Source organism: Protopterus annectens, chromosome 14.part0 (assembly GCF_019279795.1).
Source record: "Protopterus annectens isolate FY-2018-M chromosome 14.part0, PAN1.0, whole genome shotgun sequence".
Classification (NCBI taxonomy): domain Eukaryota; kingdom Metazoa; phylum Chordata; order Ceratodontiformes; family Protopteridae; genus Protopterus; species Protopterus annectens.
This window is the reverse complement of record NC_056748.1, coordinates 19501326-19526498: the sequence shown is the minus strand read 5'-3', so window position 1 is coordinate 19526498 and position 25173 is coordinate 19501326. Positions and strand designations below refer to the sequence as shown.

The window sequence follows — 25173 nt, the reverse complement described above, 5'->3', positions numbered from 1 at the left end:
TTGGACTAAGTTGATGTTAATTGTGGAGCTTTCCTCACAATCCAGAGCACTTGGCTGTTCAGGGGCTCCTGTAGATAACTGAATTCATTTTTCTGGACAATTCTTTATGAGATTCCAATTCAGTGCACCTTTGAGATACAATCAGGAAGGAACACAAGTGTCCAGGTGTGATTACTTAACAGAAAGGTCCAATTCTGATTTAAAGTTGAGGGAATAGACAGTTATTAGTTACAGAAGGCATATCGATCAGCCGGACAGTACTGAAGAATTCTGGACAGTTGGCAACCTTGATTAGAAAGTCAGATGCTGAGGTGGGTTTCAAACATTCTGTGAACATCTCAGCTCTGGAAATGAATCTTTTGTCTAGGAAATGCAAGGCTCACAAGTTTTGCATTGTGGACTCCAGTGAAATATCAAGTTCTCCATATGAAAATTCACATGCCAGTTCATTCTTACTGTACTTTGGTCTCACTTCCTCGGGGTAGTATTCCCATTCATTCAGATTCATTCTATTTCACTCCACTTCTCAGCTGAGCAATATGCCTTCTGTAACTAATAACTGTCTAATCCCTCAACATAGTTTCGTAGGTTCATAGGTAGGTACTAGGCTATTGGCTCAAGGACCTGTGTAAGCCTAGCCAACAAGGTTCCTTGGCTTACGCCACACAAGAAAGTTATTTTCCTGTGCCACTGTCAAGCAGAGACACAGAAGTGATCCCCGGGGTGTATTTCCTATTTCCCATCCACTCATCAAGATTTTTCTTGAAGAGTGCTAATGAAGAACTTTGCTTGACATAGATGGGTAGCCTGTTCCAGAGTATGGGAAGTCTCTAGGACAGGAATCTATCCCTCCAGCATGTCCTGTTTATTGTGGTGACAAGGTTTAGGTCCCTAGAGTGTGTAGTTGGATGGATTGGGATTACTTTAGGTGTAGCATGTTCAACAGCTCTGGGTTTGACATAGCTTTATATGTTAGACAGAGATCACCTCAGAGTAGGCTATATGCTACAGAGTAAAGATGGAGTTTTTTGAGATGGTCAGTGTAGGGCATTTGTTTGAGGCCAGTAATCCTCTTTGTGAGGTACTTATGTGGCTTTTCCAGCTGCTGCAGATGTCTAGTGAGGTACATTCCAAAAGGGGTGGTGTATTCTATAATGGGTCTAATGAGTGTCGAGTAGAGGGGAACAATGACTTTCTGACTACTCTAGCGATGTGACTATAAAAGGAGAGACTACTGGCACATGGCTCCCAAGGTCTCTTGTCACACATTCAGTGTTAAGTAGATTGCTGCCTATGTGGTAGTTCGTGGGGACAGAGGTTTTATCAAAGGACATTAAATGAGAATTGGACCTTTCTGTTAAGTAATCACACCTGGACACTTGTGTTACCTCCTGGTTGTATCTCAAAGGGGCATTGAATTGGACTCACATAATGAATTCCCTTTGCAGTATTTTCACACTGAATTTTCTGGATGGACTATTTCTCTTTCGCAACTCCTAGACTTGGCTTGATCAGATCAAGTCTTATTCTGAGATTCTGGAATAATTCTGCTGCTGACTGACCAGTGACGGAAGACGTGAGATCCTGGACTCTAGCAGGAATATCTAAACCTTATCTTCCACACTCAGCACTGCATCTGTCAATTTCTTTGTGCCAGCTTTATCTGTCTGAGCATATTTTTCTGCTAAACCATTGGATATAGCTTGTCCTTGTGCCCAAATGGAATGAATTACTCCATTTTGCTTAACTAAATGATGATTTTTTTTCTGACATAAAATAAGTAACATTATTTCCTAACTATTTGTTAATGTAGTGATAGCCCAGAAGCAGCAAACAATATATTCAGTCCATTTATTGTGGCTTGCAGTTTAATTCATTTGCATGAAACACTTTGAACAATTTCATATGTGCAGCCACCATAATCATTAATACAATGCCCATAAATTTACCAGCAAAATCAAATCCTTACATATGTAGTGGTGATTATCTTGGCATCATTTTTTTCTAATGCTGTGGTGCACTTTCGTTACTCATATAAGTCTCATCACCTGTTTTTGACCACCACACAATCGTTTGTACCTGAGACAAATGGTAGAATGTCTGCAGGACAGACAAAGAAATGACATCAGAGCAGAAGCCAAAGGTCAAAGAGATTATATTACAGTGGTTCAGGGACATATGCAGAAAATCAGAATATGATTTGTGAACATTTGGGAGAGACTAGAAGAAGGCAAGGGGAAGCAAGGACATGCAGCAAAGAGATGGATGGATTGCATGAGAGAAGACCTGCAGCAGTCAGGCATAACTGTCAAGAAGGTAGGAGAGTATCACTGAGTCAAGAGAAGTGATGACAGCTGACGTAACACCCCAAACCTAGGAAGAAAATCAGAAAAAGGAAGTTGATGATGATGATGATGAGAATGATGATGATGCATTTTTTGTGCCAATCTCTTCATTTTCACAATATCAGTGTGTTCAAAATGCAGTTTGTACAGTACAGCATTTCCACTTTTACACAGAATAATATTTATTGTTCATCAGGGGACACATAATGAACATCTATTTCCTCATCTACTCTGTGTGACCTACTTTGAATGCCCACAACACTTCTCTATTCTTTCTGATGTTACAGTATCAGAGATTTCTGTTAGCAGAATGCTTGAGAGACATTCTCTTCTCTGTCTGATAAACTTACACTGATAAGATCATGCCCTGTCTCTGGAGTCACACTGCTGCCATACTGAGCAGACTCTTATATGCACAAAACCCTGTTAACAATGGCAATAATGGAATATCTTTACTCCAAAGTCTGAGTCAGAGTTCTTCCCTCTAATAAAGAGATCATTCTAGATATGTAAACAATAGACCTTTCCTCTATCCACTGTCCTTTGTCAAATGGAATATGCAGAGCTCTCACCACCATCTGTTGTACACAAACAATTCGTTGTGGATATTAATGGTTACTTATTTCATTGAATCATCACCATGTAATATTTGATAAGCAGAAACTAAATCAGTTTTTGAAAACACAGTACTACCACTTAGCATGTCTGTTAACCCTTCTACTGTAGGCATCAAATTTATTTTTTAATAGCAGCTTGATTTACAGTTAACCAGTAATCACACACACACACACACACACACACACACACACACACACACACACACACACACACACACACACACACACACACACATGGAATTTAGTGAAGATGCATTAATGAGGCAGGATTAGTAGAGTCCTTTGTGATCTTATTGTGAGAGGTCAGTGGTTTTGTTCAGTTCTGATCTTGCAACTTTTGACACTGTAAATTGTGCAATTCTGGTTCTTTTGTAGTAGTACTGTGATCTCTTAGATGCTTCCCTGCACTGGTTAGCTTCTCACTTGTCTGAATGATCATATATGGTAGCTACTGGTGGCTGCAGATTTTTAGCATATCTGTCATTTGTGGTGATAGATACTGAAGAGACATAATAGTACTGATACTGGGAAGGATCGAAGGCCACAGAAGAAGGAATAGAAGACAGAGGCTAGGATGGATAGACAGCATTAATGAAACAATGAATATGAATTTGCAAGAACTAAGAGAAACCTTTTTAAAAGACAGGCCTGGTATGCTAAATTCTTCGAGGTCACAAAGAGTCAGACTTGACTAAACAACAACAATCACACGTGGTAGACCAGAGAGACCTGTTTTGGGTCCTTTCACTTTCTCTTGTACATGCTTCCTCTGGGTGTCAGCATTTATGGCAATATTTCTAACATTAGTGCTGTGCTAATGATAGGGATCCATTCGTCTCCTTCCCTTAGGATACGGCATCTGTGGTAAGCAGTCTTTTGGATGATTTGTAATCCATTCAAAACTAGACTGTTTCTAATTGCTTAAAGCACATCTTCATATAGTTGCCAGGCTATTTATACCCTTTTCAGGTTCCTATTCTCCAGTTCTGTACCTGGGTATCATCTGCAGATACTACAGACTGGCATTCATGTCATAGTGTATAACCCAAGGATTATTCTTGAGAACAGATTGATACTTAAGAATCAGATGCCCTTGGTTGCCCAATAACCCTGCTTCGATCACAGGATACTACCCTTTATAAAGTACTTTATCCCACTTGATGAATTTCCTGCAGCTGTGCATGCATTAGAGTCCCTCTTTTTGGACTATTGTAATGCTCATTTGCTTGCACTACACAACTGTCAACTTGGTTTACTTCAGGTGGTGAAAAACACCCCAACCTGGCTAGTTAAGAGGGTTATTCAATACCAACATATTCCAGTTCTTGCAGCCTGCTCCGGGTGCCTGTTCCTTCTCATATTACCTACAAGGTCTTGACCAACATATGCCATCTCTTGTAGTCTGCTCTGGGGACCTGTTCCAGCAAATATTACCTGCAAGATCTGATCAACATATCCCATGTCCTGTAGCCTGCTCTGGGTGCCTGTCCAGCACATACTACCTACAAGATCTTGAGCAACATATGCCATATCCTGTAGTCTGCTGTGGGGGCCTGTTCCCTCACAAATTAACTACAAGACCTTGACCAACATATGCCATGTCCTGTAGTCTACTCTGGAGGCCTGTTGCATTACATATTACGTTCAATATCTTGATGAACATATTCTATCTCCTGTATTCTGCTCTGGGGGTCTGTTCCATTATGGGTCTATATTAGATTATCAAAATCGAAATATCCAGCGAACACCTCTTTAGTGACCCATTTTAATTGAAATCTCAAGTCTTTGAATGATTGTTCCATTGAAATTTTTCCCACAGTAAGTAACCAGTGGGCCATCATCAGAAATTTGTCCTTTTCCCCACTGTAGTGTGACCTCGGAGTTGGTATATTTAGTTAGGGGGTGTGCGGGTGCAGACTCCCACTAGGGTGTGTCTCAAATATTTCTGTTTTAGATGCAATCATTAGGTTGGCTCACTACTTACTTACCATGGAAAAAGTTTTGATGGAATGATCATTCGAGGATGTGAGTTTCAATTAAATGGGTCTATGAAGAGGTGTTCACTGGATTTAGATTTCGATAATGTGATATAGACCTGTTCCCTCACATATTACCTACAAGATCTTGATCAACATATTCCATTTCATGTAGTCTCCATCACATATTACGTACAAGACCTTGATCAACATATGCCATTTCCTGTAGTTTGGAGTGGGGGCCTTTTGCATCACATATTACCCACAAGACCTTGAACAACATATGCTATCTCTTATAGTCTGCTCTGGGGGCCTGTTCCAGCAAATATTACCTACAAGATCTCATCAACATATCCAATGTCCTGTAGCCTGCTCTGGGTGCCTGTCCAACACATATGACCTACAAGACCTTGACCAACATATTCCATCTCTCATAGTCTGCTCTGAGTGCCTTTTCCATCACATATTACCTAGAAGACCTTGACCAGCATATGCCATTTCTTGTTGTCTCCATCACATTTTAGCTACAAGACCTTGCTCATGCCTTAACTATCGCTACATGACTTGCTTCCTCCATCTTCAGGAACTATCAACCTGATATCAGCCTTCTCGTATCTTACTGTCTGCATCCATGGGGCTCTTGGTGGTTCCAGATGAGATATTGCAATTGTCATGAGAGTCGTTCTTATGCCTGTTAAGACCCATACATATGGAACCTACTACCAGACTGGCTGTGGATTCGATAATGCTAGGAACTTTCTAGAGGTTCCTAAATATGTATCTTTTTGAGCTGGCTTATAACACATAGGCTACAGTAATTTTGCCTCATGGTCTGTTTTATTTAACATTATTTTTATCTTGATTGCATTTCTTGCTATTTTTATATTGTAATTTCTTGCTTATTGTTTTATTTTAGTTGTATAAAGCTTATATTAAGCACTTTACTAAATATGAACTTTGAAGTTTGAACCTTCTAATCGTTTTCTGACTTTATCAGCTGTCCCTTCTACTCAGTATGACAGGGACTAGCTGTTGTAGAACATTGTAGAAACTTTTACATCTACCAGGATTATGACTCTCATGCCATGCATTGTACCTAGTTCCTCTCAAAACACCCCAGCATACATTACCAGCACTTTGATAAACTTCAGCTCATTTGCTGCAGTTTGACTCACTGCCTCTTTCCAGTTAAGAGTTTCATTTGAAGATTAATATTAGGAAAATACCAGTAGAAGGGCAGAAGAAATATGAAATTATGACTGAAAGATTGTGTAACATTTGGAACCATGAAATGCTTTAACATCTTGTCAAGGAGTCAAAGTATTTTGGAAAAATGTGATCAAATTGTATGACTTGCATAAGCTGGGACTAGTATCATTAAATATGTTGATGTATGGACACTACTATCAATCATCAAAAGATAAGCAAGACAGATATGATAAGTTAATCTTCAATAATACATGGATTCTATGGCTTGATAGTTGTGAAGACTTACTGTATAATACATGGTAGAATTGCGATCTTATGGGAAAACCTAAACGATGGTCGTGGCAAAATGGATGGGGAACTGCTTCAAGTTGATATAGTTGATAGGTTCATAGGTTCATAGATTAGTACTAGGCTAACTGCCCTTATGAGCTGTTTTAAGCCTAGCCAGTTATCCCTTGTGAGACTCAAACCCTGTATCTTGTGTTTGTAAGGCAAACACCTTAACCATTAGGCCACCCTCCCAACCCCTAATAATTTGTAGTGTATCATTTATTTTCTAAATTTTTATATTTGCAAATATTTTCATATTTGAAGGTGTTTATATATGGGTTGTGTATGCTATGATTACTTAAAGTCCCCTACTCTTTTGATAAATGCTGTGAGATCTTTTATAGCCGCCAGAGCTATCACCAACTTAGGCAGATGAGACCTTGGTTTAACATCTCACCCTAAAGAATGTAGACTCAGGAGTACACCAGCCCCCTTATGTTACACTGCAGTATCAGTACTGGGGTGGGAATAGAACCAGCAGCCAGCCAATCTTCCAGCACCAAAGCCGCATCTGCTATCTGCTAAGCTACTGACACTAACTCAGAAATTGTCAGTACTAGTTTCGGAGTATTTGTAAAATTTCTTTCTCAAAAAAAATATGATTTCCTTTCCTATAAAGTCAGCCTCTATAAAGAATCTGCTCAGATGCCAAGGGTAGCATGCTGTGGCCCCAGTGAGCTTAAAGCACTGACTTTAGTAAGGCCTCTTTGAGGTAATTTCTACTTCAGGTACTACAATATCTGTGTCCCTGTTACTTGCTGATGTTGTGTGACTTCAGACAGCCATTCCTCTCTGATTACAAGTCTTGTCTTCTGTGTTATCCTTCCTGGTATGTGAAACTGGTCCATCATTTCCCTCTGGAAGTAGTGTTATCCATTTATCCATCTACATTTACAGGGCTGGTCATACATTCATTTTGGGATTAGAATTTTCTTTATTGTCACTAAATAGTGGTGGCTGTTATTGCTTCCTAGGTACTATCTCGTGAATCATATTTTCCTTTCATACCTGCCATCTAATAAACGATTGCAGATCATGCAAATGTTGAACATTTCATGACTGATTTATATGTCTTTTCCAGATGCATGTCCTAAAATAACAGTGTAACCTTGAGGCCCAAATCCTAAAAAGTTTGTCCCTTCTTGTCTTCTACCACTCCACTAACATAAAGTCCTATCCAGAATGCAGATGTCTGCTCAAGATCCTCATTTCTGCTGTATTAGGTGGTTTTGTATGACATAATGAAAACTATGTATCTTGTATTGCAGGATTGCTAGAAAGATGTATCTCTTTATCTGTTTTTATGAAAATTTTCATCTAGTCCATTTGTAGCTGAGCGACAACATATGAGTTGAAATTATTTTACTCCATTTAAAATCCTTCACAAATCTCTTAAATTTCTCTGACTTGAATCGTGGCTTATTACTAATGATAGCTTTGTCCCAAAAGGGATTGTTTGAAGGCATTGCTCTTTGCACTGATGTTATGTTTTCGCTTATCATTAACTCCATGTGATAACTCTGCATCTATAGTAATTAAATGAAATGAGTTCCCAAAAGTACCTACAAAGTCCAGAAAAGCCATAATACTGAAAATCATTTCAGGTGATATGTGGGCCTGGGAACTTGTAGTGCAGTATTTTGGATTGGGGAACGTGTAAATTATAAAAGGCAATATCAGCAAGCAGAATTTTAGCAAAACTGAAGAAATGAATCACAGTACATGAGCCAAATGATGTAAAAGCAGAAATAATGAAAACCATCCACCAGCTCTTGTTTGAAAAATGCAGTTGGATCCCTATGTATAATGCATGCGCGGATAGCATGGTACATAACAGCAATATATAGAGTGCCTAGTTTAAAACAAGTACAGCAAAACTGCAAGACGTCATTCACTAACTGAGAATGGATAATGTTATGATGGATAGCAATGCAGGAGATGGAGAGGATGTCCATCCTTGTGACTTATTTCGTGTACCTAGAGTCATCAGGCAGAAGTATGGTTATGTGGAGAGCCAGCAGCAGAAGAGATTGGTTCATTTGGATGGATACCTGTGTATCAGGGAAAATGAGGTGAATGAAAGACATACTGGGTTTGCAAACTAAAGAGAGAGATGAGAAATGTTGTGGAAGAGCTATGACAAGAGCACCACTTTCTTCTGCAATATTATTTACATTTGTAGCACATCACCCCCATCCAGATGCTGCCGAGGTCCATGCATACATCATGCTTACTGACATATGCCCAAGAGCATAGTAAAGCAAAGATCCAGCACGTCAGCGGTTACAGGATGCCTGTGATGCTAAAGACAAAGGTTGTTCCCATGCCTTGCCATCGCAAAAGGCATTGGTGAGGTGTATACATAGAATTAGATGCACTGCACTTGATAGCAAACATATGAGATCAGAGATACTATGGCGGGTTAACTGTGAAGAAGGGCTGCTGAAATCAGGTGTATTTTTGAAAACATACCATGCAGGTATGCAGAGTGGTGTTGAGATTGTGCTCCATTCAACAGCAGCAAACCTGCATGATCACAGTGGTGCCAGACAGTGGTATATTAATGGTACATCTATGACCAAGGCACAGTTGGTGCACTGGTTGTACAGTATAGATTCAGTCCTGACTGGAGATAAATTTAGCAAGAATGTACTTCTGGTTTATAGTCTCATATTGCATTGATTTACAGTGTGCCATACTTTTAATTGTGCATTTGTGTAAATTTTGTTGCTTGCATGTCAGTATGTAGCTATTACTTATGTGTTGCTCCTTTTAATTCCACCTCCTGTGTATCTTTTGGTTGGTGCCATTCAATCAATCACAGTACATTTTCTGGCTGCTTTTTGAAATACTGCAGTCAGTGTCTTCAGTGGTCAAGGTATTTCAATTTGCATGAATTGCCTTGATATTTCTGCTGTAAGGGAATATGCTGTTGAAAGTTTGACATCAATCCCTTGGATTTTATGACATCCCAAACAGTTTTGGCTAAGACTTCAGTTTCTGTATCAGAATCACATTACTGCACAACATTGTAGGCAGAAGACTTTACACATATCTGAAAGTCCTGGCTAATTCCTAGTTTCTATTTGTATACCAACATGCATCTGGGATAAATGTGCAACAGTTGTTTAGCACACATCAGATGTATCCATGGCTACTGCTTTCTCCAGCTTTACATGCTACAGTCATGGCAGTCCATTTGCATTACCATGTTGTTTTGTTTTCTTGTATTTTGTTATTATAGCAGTGCACCCTAAGGACAGGAACCAGCACTGCAATTTCTCAACACTCATAAAGGATACCATGTTTTATGTTGGTAATGATTAGTATTTACTGGTGAGTCATAATTAAAATAAAACACTTTTCATTTAGATGCTGATAGAATCTCACTTTGTCTTAAACTGGGCTAAACTTCTTCCTGTTGTGTGGGCATACTTGCATTCAGACTTATTAATGAATCTTGAAGCAAGTATTTCTGTCCATCCCGAGTTTCTGTGATTGAACAGCATCAGTTCTATTAAATGAGGCATCATAGGCCAACCTAATTATCAAAGCTGGATCAAAGTGTATCATCCTATTGTCCGTTATAATTCGCTCTTTTGATGCCTTCACTACATGAATTGCAATACACTGTCCATTTCCATTCAGATCCACTGTTAAGCGATGTCTCTAAAATGCTGTGGTTCTCTGAATGTTACAGAAATTTCTCATGTTCGTAGTTTGTATGCCCTAAATATGAGCACAAGCGCAATACATTCTGAATCTAAATGTTAATAGCACAGGCTCTGCCCTCTTTTATGGCTTGCACTGTTTATAACTATCCAGTCAAATGCCCACAATATGAAATTTCATGTTTGAAAAATTCACATTTGCCTCTCTTTATTCTATATACCTCCATTTTTGGCCTGTTAGGAACCTTTCATATCTTTTTAGATGCTGTTCAGCATTCATCCTGCCTTTGTTATAACATCTTCATGGCACTGTGCCTTAATAATTTATCCATCCCCATAATAACACATATTAGGAATTCCTTAGAATACTTGGAACTTGCTTGGTGCCAAACACCAAAGAGAGATACCAGTCTAGAAAAATAAATCACTTTTATTCTGGAATTATTTTTACTTGTGCTGTTTGTTAGGAACACATTGTCAGTTTTCTCTCTTTATATTTGCATATGTGCTATGACAGTTGTTTGAGAATTAAGTGCCTCTGTCAGGAATATGAAAATATCTTCTGTTGTACCTTAATACTAGAGTGATAAGAGTTTCAAAACCTTCCCATGTTACGTGCATCCCCAATTTTTTTATTTTTGCACCACTGACATAGTCTAATTACTATTCCTTTCTTTAGACAACAACCAGTGTATTCTAATCTTATCGCTTTGTTTTGTATTGTAAGGAGTAGAAAGCACTGTTCTGCCCTCAGTGAATTTTGAATTAACATTTTCCTCTGGTTCAGTTTTTACTTTTTGCCTTTTCGTAACTCCTGTTTATCCTTTGTCAGTAAACATGTCAAATGCAATGTGTTTATTAGAGTCTCTAATGTACTGCTTTTTTCTTGCATCATACACACAGAAATTAGACTTTTGTATATTACTTTCAGAAATAACAGGAGCAAATGTTATGCCCATTGTGATGACATTTTTACCTGTACAGGACTTTAGCAACACCGATTTGTCTCAAGGTTTATGGGGAAGCAATTTCTCACTTTTTTATGGAAATCATCAGTAAAACAGCTTTCTGCTCAACTCCATTTTAAGAGTCACTCCACTTCTGGGGTGGTTCAAATAATTGATGTATTAATTTTATTCATATTAAACAATTCTAAGTGGTTCCATGAAAAAAAGGTTTAATTATAAGTTGGTGAGGAGTTAAGTCTATAAATACAAATGGCTGAAAAACTAACATGAAGAAAAGTTAACCTGCAATCATTTTTTGCAGGGACAAATGGCCCTTGGCCTCAAACTTATAAATACAAACTCCATGGTCACACACATACTTGAAGAATGGAAAAATCTTCCAAAATGATGGAATCACTGCTTGTGCACAGTTAGAAACTTCATTAGCATTGATTCTGCAAGGAAAACATTTGCTGATATTTTGTACAATGTAGTCTTGAGGCTCAGGAAATGTAGTCTTGAAGAAGCACAGATATACTGTTTTAAACATGTCTTATCATGTTCGTTTTTTATGCTTATTTTTAGTGAACCTTCTTCACTTCTCACAGGCAGCATTTCTGTTTTATATACACTGATTCATGCTTAAATTTTATACTGTCTACCTGACAGTCACTCCGTTTTTGTCATTCTCTGTATTGCACAATATTTTAATGTGGCCTTCGTAGCTTCTTCTGCAAGGTTTTCTATTTAAGCAAATACATACCAGATTTGTATGAAATTCTGCCACATCTAAAACATGGCTAACATGACGGTTTGGAAAACAGCACACCCAATCATGTATTGTCAGGTCTTGTGTTTCCTTTGCTACAATTTTAATTTATGCTGCTATGCTTAATGCTTGCTCTGCTCTCAAATATTTATAAAAATAACAGTTTTTGTATGCTTTCATGTGCCATGTGCAAACCTGTCAGCACCCCTTTCAACTTTTATTCAAACTTATTGTTGTATTTCATCTACAAAGCTCTGCCATATATTCTGAATGCCTTTCATGTCTCATTTAATTTCACATTTGCAACCTAAAATGCTTTGCAGTTATCAAGGGTTTAGGGTTTAAATGCTTTTGTAAAGTAAATATACTTTCTTTGAATGATGTTTTACATGAGCTAGTTGATTCATACCTTTCAGCTATCCAGATTTTTGCAGAATGTCCAAGTTTTTGTCTTATATTTTTTAACTTATTCCTCATAAAATTTGTGGTTTTCTGGCAAATCATTGAGGATTGAAATCAATATATAATGGCATAAATTTGAGTTTCTGATTTCATATCCTTCAGAAAATGCATATTAAATGCATTCTAGTAGCTTTCTTTGCCCCACCCCCAATTATTTTTTGTTTTGCCTAGACTTCTTGCACATAGAGGTTGAGAGGTATGAGTGATAATAATAACAATTTATTGCTTAGTCTATAAAATGAGATGGCCATTCTATTTCAGAGGATGTATCCAGTTTTTATAATCCGAAATGTCAGTTGCTATATAACATTGTTTCAGTCTCTAATTATAAGTTCTCTAGTCTTCCAGGATGGGATCAAATTCATTTTCATGCCCAGCATGCTCATTGGTTATGTTCACATTTAGACATTCTTCTGTTATCCTGTAATGTCTAATTCATTATTCAAGTACTTACACATAAAAATGAAGCAATTGCAGGCTTTCCCAGAACATATGCTCTACTAAAATGTATTCTTGATCAAAGCACTTATTGTTCCTTTTGTTTCTTAAAGCAGAACCAGATCCTTGAAATATTTTCGCAGAAATATGTGCTCACATAATATGATAACATTGCTTCATCTTGCTTTTGCTTAACTTACAAATTCTATTTTCATTCAGAAGCACAGACTATTTGTTTCAGTAGGTATAATTCCCTTGAAGAATTTCCACATAAATATGTACTCACTAGTATGTGATAATTGCTGTTTTCTTGTTGCACAATTTACAAACCTGTCTTTACCTAGAAACAATTAATTCTGTTTTAGTTTAAGTAACCACACTATTTTACAATGCTTCTGTACAAAGTTGCATAACTGTTTCATGAACATTTTCTTTTGCTTTTACACCATTAGTTATTTCATCAACTTCTCTCTGTTCAACATTTCAACATTCGATTATTGCATTTTCTCTTTATTGCAGTAGTTACTGTATATTGCATTGTTATAAATGGTTTGCCCCCCCCCCCCACATCATCTTAAAAGTGTTGCTACCAAGTGTTCCATGTCCATGATGGGTCTACTAAATACTCTAACTGTCCACTGACTTATGCCTTTTATCTTGCAAGGGCTGGATATGGAGCCTAAGGGCATTCTTGAGGTCTTGGCTAATCATGTTATGTCTGGCGGGAATTTTTTATTTTTTTTGCTGTTATACCCTACCTACTTTAGCTGCATCTTACCTCAGCAACTTCATCTGAGGGCTGATCCACTCATTGGACTGTCCTCCCCCTTAGGGAGAATCATCAATGAACATGCTCACTCCCAGGATGGGCCAGCATTCCTCCCTGCCAGTTCCACAGACATCCACTATGCTAACTCAACCATGTTGACCTGGGCTGTAGTTAAGGCTTTATCCCTCTATGCCATAGCACTGACCTCTTACTGTATATGACATTAACTTGATTGCTTACTTTTAAAAACTTCTTAATGCCTATTTTTTATAATACTTAATTTGTAAAGCATATTGATGCATATCAAAATCTGGCAATTAATAAAGATGCAGCCCGATCTTAATGGTGTAAATACAAATTAGGCGTTCATGCCCTTAATTCTGCTGCTCCCATCCAGAAGCACCAACATGTCAGCAGAGAGAATGTGATTTAGAATAGGGATCCTCTAGAGATCATCTAAATATATAATAATATCAAGCCCATTATTTTTAAATTAGGGTGTACAGTTTTATAATGTTAATCTGACATTAAACAGATTACAAACTGAAAATGGCACTTTATATCTATAGAACTTTATTAAAAAGACATCTAAGACACTAGGAAATGGAGAGAAGAAAATAGGGGGAAGGAAAAAAGCAAATGAGAAAGAGAAGAACAGGTGTTGGGTGGGGGGTAAAGTAGAAATGAGAAGGTAAAACAAATAGCAGGTATGTTATTCTGTGATGCAAACTATACTCATAACGGTGGTTTGAAACATTAATCTTTGAATTATTCCTTTTTGTCTACCTATGCCTTTTGCCACACTTTGGATTACTTCTCAAAGATTATTGTATCTTGTTAAATAATGCTTACATACCATGGGGTACTTAACATTTTATAAAAATGCCATACCTAACAATAATGTAATAGTTGTACTCCATCAGACATCTAAACTTAGGTTTATTAAATATTTACATAAAAAGTATCTTAAAGTATATTTTATTTTTGTACTACTTTCTTATTAGTCCAGGTAAAGAAAATGTGTGTGAGGGGAGAGTGAAAGAAAGTTGTGAATAAGGAAGTGAAAAGAGAACAAAGAGAGAGCATGCATTTTATAATAAGAAAAGGTAATACCACAAATATTTGTATTATTCCTTGCATCTCTCTGCGCATCACAACAGTTTAGAATTTAAAGGCAAACTTAAATATTTTCTGATGTACCTTACTTGCAGGCAAGATGCAGCTTAATATCATTAGGACAAGGGCTGCAGCCAGGACCCACATTTCTGAAGAGACATTAAATTGTTGTTTCTCCCTCCTTACTAATGTTTAAATCTACTATTGTTTCTGCAAATGTTGACTCCTGAACATATATGCATTGATTTCAGCTGTTGCTCTGCACAACTCTGAAGGGCTGTTTCAGATGAGTAGTCTTTCCTCAGCTTATGTTATATGCAGATAACATTGATTTAAGTAATTTTATCAATGATTGTGTACATGATAAATACATGTCCAGAATGTACTTAAAAAAGTTAAGAAGAAGCAGGTTTTGTTTTTCTTTACTGCTGATGCATCTATAAATAGCATGCAGCATTACAATTGTATAAATGGGAGATAGTTGGTTCATACTTCAGGAAATGTAGAGACCCACACAAATGATTTTGGTTTAAAAGGCATTAATGTGAGCTCAACTCAGTGAAATCTACCAATGGTAGAATAAACCTCTATGTCACCTGTTGGACTGTCATCTGGCTCACAAATAGGATGCAGGAGATCAAAATAGGGAACGCTACCTCTGCAAACAGGCCATGCACCAGTGGAATCCCCAATGTTTATGATGGGACCTCTCCAATTTGGCATCTTCTTCTCTGAAGTAAAGGCCAATACCAAAGGGCTTTGGTTGACTGTTTGCAAATGACTGCAAGCTAGGAGCAGTTATTGAATCCCCAAATGACTTAGCTATGCTGTTGTAAGGTTTGTCCTAAACAAATGACTGGGACCAAAATCATGGACTGAAACTAAATACCCAGAATGCATTATTTTACCCTTTGAGAACTCATCTACCTCAGGGAACTGCCACATTGACAATATCCCCTAGGAGTGTTCAAGATTTAGGAACTTATTTGGACAGTGACCTTTTGACCAGCACATGTCCATTGTTGTAAGAATGTCCTTTTATATTGCACAGCTTATAAACAAGCAGATTGTGGCTAGATCTAGAGATGTCATTATCTCATTTTACTTAATCATCATTAGGCCAGTTATTAAACATAATTCCCCCTTTCGCATGTATCTTTCTAGACACATGTAATAACTGGAGCACCCACACAGACACCTATCTAAAATGACAAACTCAATAACTGTAGAAACCAAAAGGCCTGGAATAGCTGCAGAAAAACAGACCAAGTATAGCAAATGTACCTGACACAGTTTCCTTTCTTTGCGCTTGTATCCAAGTGGTGTAAACCTTATATCTAAACACCAGTGACTCTGTATTGCTTTGAAGTAAAAAATATTTGTTAAGCGATACCAACTTCAATATTTTTGGTTAATTAAAACAACACAAATAAAACGCTTTTCGTTTCCTAAGGTTTGAAAACTTTTTCAAATGGTTTGTACTCCGCCCTTTTCCTTCTATTTATAGTGATCATGACATCACTTCTCCTTAAAGGTATAAGACACCTTAAATACAATGTACTTCTACAATGTCAAAATTATTCTTTGTTGTGCAGCATGGTCAAGTAAAAGTAAATAAAATAAAACTTTTTCTATTCATCTTTAAATCGTCGTTTATAAAACACTTTTTAAACAGATAAAAACTTTGCTTTACAATCTCAAAGCTTAATACAGTGTATGTGTTCTATAATATTAGTGTGCTCTACACTAGTTATATTTATACCAGCACATTACCTCACCTACAAAGGGGAGAAAGAACTAACGACACTTATATAGGTGAAGACAGAGAAATACGAAGAAGTGAGAGAATTATTCAGAAAAACAACTCTACTTACACAGAAAATCATAGTAACAACAGTGTAAACAATAATGAAAATTTTCACTATCAGACCCAGAACCACAACCCTTGGGGGAGAAATCAACAGTGTTACAACAACAACAAGAGGAGGAAGAAATAGATGTTATTTACCAAAACAACATCAGGTAATGTAACATGTTGTTAAATGCACAAGGGGATTTCATGGTTTATAGTTACACAGAGACTTACATTGATCCTGTACTTGTTGAACTTTTTGCTAAAGGCAATACATTTGTCATAGCAGAAAGGGCACAACTGGCACAGACACTTATAGATTTTAAATTATTTGTACGAAAGGTCAATTTTGCTGTTATCCTAGGTACAGACACATGTAAAGACACTGAATTTTATGTTACTAGCAGTTACAACCCTCCATTACAGAGTAGTGTGGACTTATTTGATAAAATATGTGAAATCGACATAAGAAATAGTTTAGCAAACAACAATTTAAAGAAAAATCAAAGAAATATTTCTGAATTAGAAAAACATGCATTGAATTCCATACTTAAACTACCCCTTAGATTTATGAAAGCCGACAAGGGAGGGGGGGTTAGTTATTATGGAAAAAAAAGATTACAAACAGAAAATGAAAGAATTGTTGGATAGTGAAACATACATTAGAGTCTCAAGGAATGAACTGAATATTGCCTATGCTAGAATTAAAATTTACATTCGTGACTTGTTTACAGAAGGAAAAATAGATCTAAACATGTACAACTACATGACTATGCTAGCACCAAAAATTCCATTGTTATTTGGAGTACCTGAAGTACATAAAAACATAGAAAATCCACCGATGAGACCACTAGTAGATGCACGCAACAGTATTACCTACAGTTGCGCCAAAGTAGTGGACTCAATATTAAAACATTACATAAAGTGTGAAAGTCAAATTTGCAAAGACTCTTGGTTCTTTTTGAAAGATATTAATCAACTTACATATGTAGAAGAATATAACTTTATGACAATTGATGTCATGGACTTGTATACATGTATCCCACAACAAGAAGGGATAGAATAGGTTTCTAGAAAACTAACTAATCTAGGTATGACATGCGTCGATTTGACTCTAGTGGAGGAGCTAATGGACATAGTGTTGTCCAACAATTTCATCACATTCGACAATAACTTTTACTTGCAAAAAGTAGGAGTCGCAATGGGCTCCCCCCTTGGGGCAAGCTTTGCGAACCTAGTTATGGCTCAATGGGAAGACACATACATCATGAGTCAAGCCCATATTAAAAACTTGTTGTACCACTATACAAGATTTTTAGATGACATTTTTGTTATAATAAAAGGTGATGAAAGTACATCTAGACACCTTATCCAGTACTTTAACAATACTACACATTTTTTAAAATTTACTTCAAATTATAGTGAAGATATAATTTCTTTCCTAGATATAGAACTAAGGAAAGATAACAAACATAACAGATATGTAAGTACTATTTTTAGAAAGGAGACTTTTTCCAACAGTCTGTTACACTTTACCAGCTGCCACCCATTTTACCCAAAAAGATCTGTTGTAAAAGGACAGCTGGTAACAGTGGCAAGAATGAAACCCTTGATGAAGAATTTATAACAGAATGTCAGAATTTAGGGAGGATGTTCCAGAATAGGGGATACCCATTGGAGTTGGTCCATGATCTGAGCAACAAAATAACCATTAAGAGAAGGAGAGGAACATATAAACCAATCCTGGACAATAGTAATAGGGAGGTTGAGAGAAATTTCGAAGCCTTGACAGACAGAAATATACAAAAAGGACCAGCTTATATTAGTTACAACTTTATTACCCGATACAGTATAAATGCAGACGATCTTAGGCAAGTCATATACAAGAACTGGGAAATATTGGAAAATGACCCAAATGTGAGGAAAAGACTTTTAGAACTTCCTAAATTGATTTTTAAAAAAGGTAGGAATATGTAAGCAATCCTGGAACACCAAGTTAACATAGTAGCAAAAAATCCAGGTATGTCAAAGTGTTTAATGTGTAACTTTTGCAGACACATAGACAGGGAAAAGACATTCACTATTCGTGATAGAAAATACAATACTAGAAGTAAGTACAACTGCCAATCTAAATTGATAGTTTACCTTGCTACATGCCAACAGTGTCAAGCTTTCTATATAGGAAAAACTATACTTACACTCAGAGAAAGAATGTACGAACACCTATATAGTATAAAAAAAGGTAAACTTGACAATGCTTTGGCGAGACATACTACGGAATATGTAGGACACCACTTTAAGTTTCGGGTCATTGACAAAATAAAAAATGGATGAAAGAGGTGGACCTGCTAGCCTCCTGTTAGAAAGGTTGGAACTAATGTGGCAACTTTCCACTCATGCATGTACCTATCCAGGTATCAATGAAATGTCCTCCATACTCTGTATTCTTAGACTTAAGAACTTAGATAGAAGTCACTAATTTCATTATTTATACAGACTTTATGTTTGTTAATAGTTCAAGTCTAGTGTAGTATTATTTTTAGTACACAACCTTGAGATTTGAGATTTGAGGACATCATATAGGTATACCCATTATTGAATGATGTTATAATGTTATTTGTATGATGGAGTCAGAAAGCGACTGTACTTTTTGTTGGGCAGTTATGTGCTTCCAATTGATGCATAACGTTTTCTATCAACAAATAGGTGTATTTATGTGTGTATAGTTGTTTATGAGACTATATTAGATCATATATAACATAGTTGATATTTATTGTACCTATTTACATTACAAGAGTTTTCTTATAGACATTATCTTAAATAGTTTCTGACTTCCACAACTTTGACATCCGTAGATGAGATGTATTTAACCAATTTATAACGAAGTTGACACGAAGAACAACAAAAATATAGACTTGCACAATTCTGTTATTGCATGGTTGTAGCATTTATAACATTAAAATTAAGTCTACATATAGCTGTTTTAGTAACTAATCAGGGTGGTAAAAATATGCAAAGTAATTCTAATAGAAAGAGTATGTATGTTGCAATGCCCTGAACATAACAGGACAGGAATATGCAAAGATTCTTAAATAAGAAATATAAATTTACTTGGACTGCTTTATATTAGTGCTCTAATAGGTATGTGCTGGTATAAAGATAACTAGTGTAGAGCACACTAATATTATAGAACACATACACTGTATTAAGCTTTGAGATTGTAAAGCAAAGTTTTTATCTGTTTAAAAAGTGTTTTATGTACGATGATTTAAAGATGGATAGAAAAAGTTTTATTTTATTTACTTTTACTTGACCATGCTGCACAACAAAGAATAATTTTGACATTGTAGAAGTACATTGTATTTAAGGTGTCTTATACCTTTAAGGAGAAGTGATGTCATGATCACTATAAATAGAAGGAAAGGGGCAGAGTACAAACCATTTGAAAAAGTTTTCAAACCTTTGGAAATGAAAAGCATTTTATTTGTGTTGTTTTAATTAACCAAAAATATTGAAGTTGGTATCGCTTAATAAATATTTTTTACTTCAAAGCAATACAGAGTCGCTGGTGTTTGGCTATAAGGTTTACACCACTTGGATACAAGCGCAAAGAAAGGAAACTGTGTCAGGTACATTTGCTATACTTGGTCTGTTTTTCTGCAGCTATTCCAGACCTATCTAAAATAATACAAGGTCTAAACAGCATGTCTTAAATGGACTGACTCAAAGCTCTGTCACTTATACTCGATATCCTACAGACTGCTATGAGGTGACAAGTCATCCTGTCACCCAGTACTAATGGATTTTTGATATTACAAACAGAAAGCTCAGAGTATTGAGTATTCTGTTTGGAGGCTTGACTAGAAAGATTGCTCACGTATTTCATCTTGCCTTACCCAATTAAGTTATTAGGTAACAGTGAATTGTCTTAGATTTAGTCAGGAATATAGTGAAGCTTAGTACTGATGAATTTAGTATTCATCAGCAAGTCAAACGGCATCAGAAATACTTGGTCTAGGGATCTAAACTTCTTCTGAAACATCAACAGACTGGTTTAAAGGGACAGTTGTATCTCACAGAGGATATTGCTGCTCTGGAACAGACTCCCTATTTACATAAAACAAAGTTCTTCCATATTCATATTCAAGCACAGCTTAGATCTTTGGATGGGTAATACAAAATTTATCTTAGGACTGCCTCCTGCACTACTAATGGATAGAGGAAGCTCTTAAATGCTTTATCCTATGCATGAGTCCCCTTAAATTAACTATGGTATGATCCCAATTATCTTACTATGAGTAATATATAATAGTTGACCATAGGATGGGTAAGGCCAATGTAACTCAAAATGGGACAGGTTAATTCAAGCACCAAAAGGGAAATCTGGCTAGGTTTAAAATGGCCCACAAGGGCAGTTTACCTAGTATTTACCTATGAACCTATGAATAGTGGTAATAAACGGGAGCCACACTGAGGAGTTATTTGGAAAATAGCCTTCCAGTTCAGTATTTCAAGAGGTCAGCAATACTACTGAAAATCTCTACCTAATTAATAGCAAAAAAGAAAAATTAACAATTTCAACACCATTTAATTCTTAGACAAAGAGCTCTTTGTCAGAGGTAATGTTTCAATGAAATTGTAATACTTAGTGTAAAATACACTTGAAAGCATGTGTTTGTATAATGTAAGCAAATTAAAAAGGTGACTGCCTTTGCTTTATTAGAATTTATAGTACTCTTCCGAAGTGAGAAAGCCTTTAGTACTTTCTTGCTATGTAGCATAGATTTGAAGATACCATTGCTCTTTGCCTTCAGAGTTAAGAACTCATATATTCCATAGCTTACATTCCTCTATGAGTATGCTAAGTGATGTAGTGCTATTTCTTTTCTGACTAAAACTAAGTTTATGGTATAACATAATGTAGTTTCATGGTGAAGAAATATTGATTAAAATATGTGATGCAACTATACAGTTTAAAATTATGCATTAGATGTTTTAAGTAACATTTACTTTTGTGAGAAATTATTTGTAACAGAAAGTCTTTAAAAAACAGATAGTTTGCCAATTGCATTTAGGTGTCAAAATGATCATGGTGTATTTTTAGTAGGAGGATTAAGTCTCACTAGTTAGAAGTTCATATTTAGAGAAATGAGCATGGAACACTAGGAGTTTCACTGACTTGCTCAAGCATACAGTATACCTGCATCTGCTGTAGGGTTCACATCAAGGCCTACTAGTTGTAGTTGTTTCCACAGTTGTTATTATAACTGATAGGCTATATTACGCTTAAAGCTCACAGAATTGTGAGCTTTAACTTTAACATAGCCTAGCGGTTACTCTGACCATTAGGCTGTGTTACTGCTAAAGCTCGCATTTCTGTTTGTCCCTTCTGAATACAGAAGTAGACTCTTATACCTGATGCGTGCCTTTTTTCGTGCAGCTCAGTGATAGTATACAGGGGAGCTAGAAATGTAAGGCTGTCATCTCGTGGTCAGTATGCCTTTTCTTCCTGTGGGAAACAGCTTGCGGAAGGAAAGGAACATGACTTTAAATCCAAAAGGAATTTTATTTACGCATTATTGAGTTATTGCATTTACACAGCTCTAAATGGACCTATTTCAGACTTAGTTCAAGGAAAAAATAATAAAAACAATATTTAAAAGCAGAGTATAAACTTTATATGAAGAGTTTGTAAAAATGTTGCAATAACAAAAATGATACTAAGTACATTTTACATTAAAAAGAAAATTAGCAATAAAAAAAAGAAAGATGAAGGCAGAAAATGGAGGAAAAGTAAGAGGAAAGGATATTGTAACATTAGAAAGGAAATGAAGGGAGGGGAATTGAGAAAAGTTTAATGGGATACATTAAGGTGAAAGACAGAGAAAGGTTGAGAGAAATCAAGTAAGAGGAATAAAATGTAAAAAACAGAAAAAAAATAAACGAATAAAGGAAATGTGTAACAAAAAGAAGAGAGAGAGAAAATGTACTATTGAAACTACCAGAGTTACTAGAAAATACTACATAAGGTGTAGTAGAAGAAATTTTGGGAAAAAAAAGGTTCTGCATCTTTAAATATATGGATTTTGGGGCTGGTCTTGAATTTAAAAACTGAATCAGAGCTTCTAATTCTAGTTATGTATAAACTGCCAAACTTTAGTCCCCTAAATTGAAAAGCTATGATTAGTGCATTTTTAAAAGAGCTAGGTTGATATGAAGTGAAGTAGTTTGATTGCACTGAATGGGAACTAACACTGTCGAGTCATTCTCTGATTATAAAAATGACTGAATAAATAGACAAAGGAATTTTGATTCACTAGTTTAAAATGACGTGAATGCAGAAGAAAAAGAGTTATTTGCCGAACAAGTAGCTACATAGCTTTTGAAGGACAGAACAGTGAATTTCTGTTCAAGAAAGTAGGGATATAAAATGATAAATTTTATTTGCAACAAATGGAAGGAAATGTGATGCCCATCACTAATACCAATGTGTGATGGCCATTACTGCCACAAATATGTGATGTCCCCATGCTGAGCCAGCAATCAAGGAGCCTGAATCCTCACCACTAACAAAGAACGGGGACATGCACTTGGAATACAATTGGATGCACTCAGTATTTCCAGATGCAGACCTCTGGTGCATCAACCACAATTTTCCTTAAGAGCACACAGGGAGTACACTCAGCCCAGGGTCTGTATTTCTTATATCTGTCACCCTCCAGGTCCCCAGTAAGACTCCTCACTGGTACAGCTGTAGGGTTAGGTCCTCAGCCGAGTGTCCAAGCCAAGTCCTCTAGCACTATACCTGTGAACCCAGGGTTCATGTCCCTGCCCCAGTAGCTGACACACACACACACACACACACACACACACACACACACACACACACACACACACATACACACACACACACACACACACACACACACACACACACACACACACACACACACACACACACACACACACACACACTCTTTAAGATTTAATCTTCACACATGCGCACACACACACACACACACACACACTCTTTAAGATTTAATCTTCACACATGCGCACACACACACACACACACACACACACACACACACACACACACACACACACACACACACACACACACACACACACACACACACACACACACACGTAGGAAAGCCTGGCACAGATTACCCGCTCTACCAACTTTGCCCAGACTATAAGGTAGATTCAGTGCCACTAGTCAGTAACCATAAGGCTGTTAGAAAGGGTATCCAATTATGCAGTGTAATATTAATACTAATACAAATGATAGTAGTTGATCAAGAGAGCTAAGCCTTCTGTAGTGGCCCACCCAGTATCACCAAATAAATATAAGCACTCTCAAAGGTTAGGTACTTTCTACAAGGACCAGCCACAACAAAAATGTTAAATATGTTTAATAAATAAAAAAAAAATGAAAATATTGAAAATGCATTTGTAGTAAACCACAGAGTTCAATTCACAGAAAATATTGAAATTAACATTGATGGACTGATTCAAACAAATAAACAAAACACTCTCTAAACTAAGCTTCACTGTATTCCTGACTGAGCCTAAGGCCTCCAAACAGAATACTCAATACTCAGAGATTTCTCTTTGTAATATTGAAAATATAATTTCTGAGAGGGCTGGCAGAATGACCTCTTCTGGTCACCTGACTCTAAGTTCTCGTAGTATTCCCCTTTGAAGTTGAGACAGAAAATTAGCATAGATGGCCACAATACACATCTAAATGTTTATGGCAGTATCTGGTGCTTCCCCTCTTTTTACTGAGCTAATGAACAAAGGCTTTTTAACAGACCTAGTGGCTCTGGTCCTATTCAGCACTGTAGTATGCTTTTTTAATGGTTTAACAGATCATTTACATTTCCCTTATTCTTCTTAAAGCAAGCTATCTGGTTAACCGTTGCTGTCCCAATATCTTCTATTAACACACATATATTTAATTCAGTTACAATAAAACATGTACATTATTTCCCTTCAGCAGGGTGCACTGTTGATGCATTTCAACACAAGCAAACCTCACAAACACATTTTCAGAACCAGCATCTGTACAAATCAGTTTGATATACAAATGACATACAGTTCTAATACATTAGTAACACAAGCATCTTGTATAAATCAGTTTGATATTCAAAGGACATATCATTCTTTACAAAACTACAGTTGGCTATACTGGCACTTGCTCTTATCATCACAGGAAAGACAAGTTATTTTAAGGCAAATACTCCAGCTGAGCCATTAATATTTCTTTACATATGGTGTCTGTATGTAAAGGTGATAAAAATGTGAGATCTTCTAAGCCCAGAACAAAGTTTGTTGAATTTTATTTTTTGTATTGCAGATGGGAAGTTGAAACTTTTCATGATTATAAAGCCATAGTCCTAAATGTCTGAGGGAAGAGGAAGTCTAAAGAGCATTATTGTGTTGAGCAAGACTTGTAAAGTCCAGTGAAGAGAATTTAAGTTTTTAAGTGGTTCCAAAAGATTACTTCATGTTTTTTTTAAATTAAGAAGACATTTCTGTGAATCAGTCAGCTAATGTTTGAAGATCACATTGTAGATTAGTTTTAATATTTATTCATGAAGTGAAAGATCTATAATTTGCCATGTCATCAGTATAAAGAAATATAGGTAGATGATACATTTCAG

General features: G+C 36.4%; 1 protein-coding gene across 1 annotated transcript in view; it reads left to right on the top strand.

The window, feature by feature from the left end:
* Positions 1–25173, top strand: part of CWH43 (cell wall biogenesis 43 C-terminal homolog) — a 676650-nt gene that overhangs the window by 596460 nt on the left and 55017 nt on the right. The window lies entirely within an intron of this gene.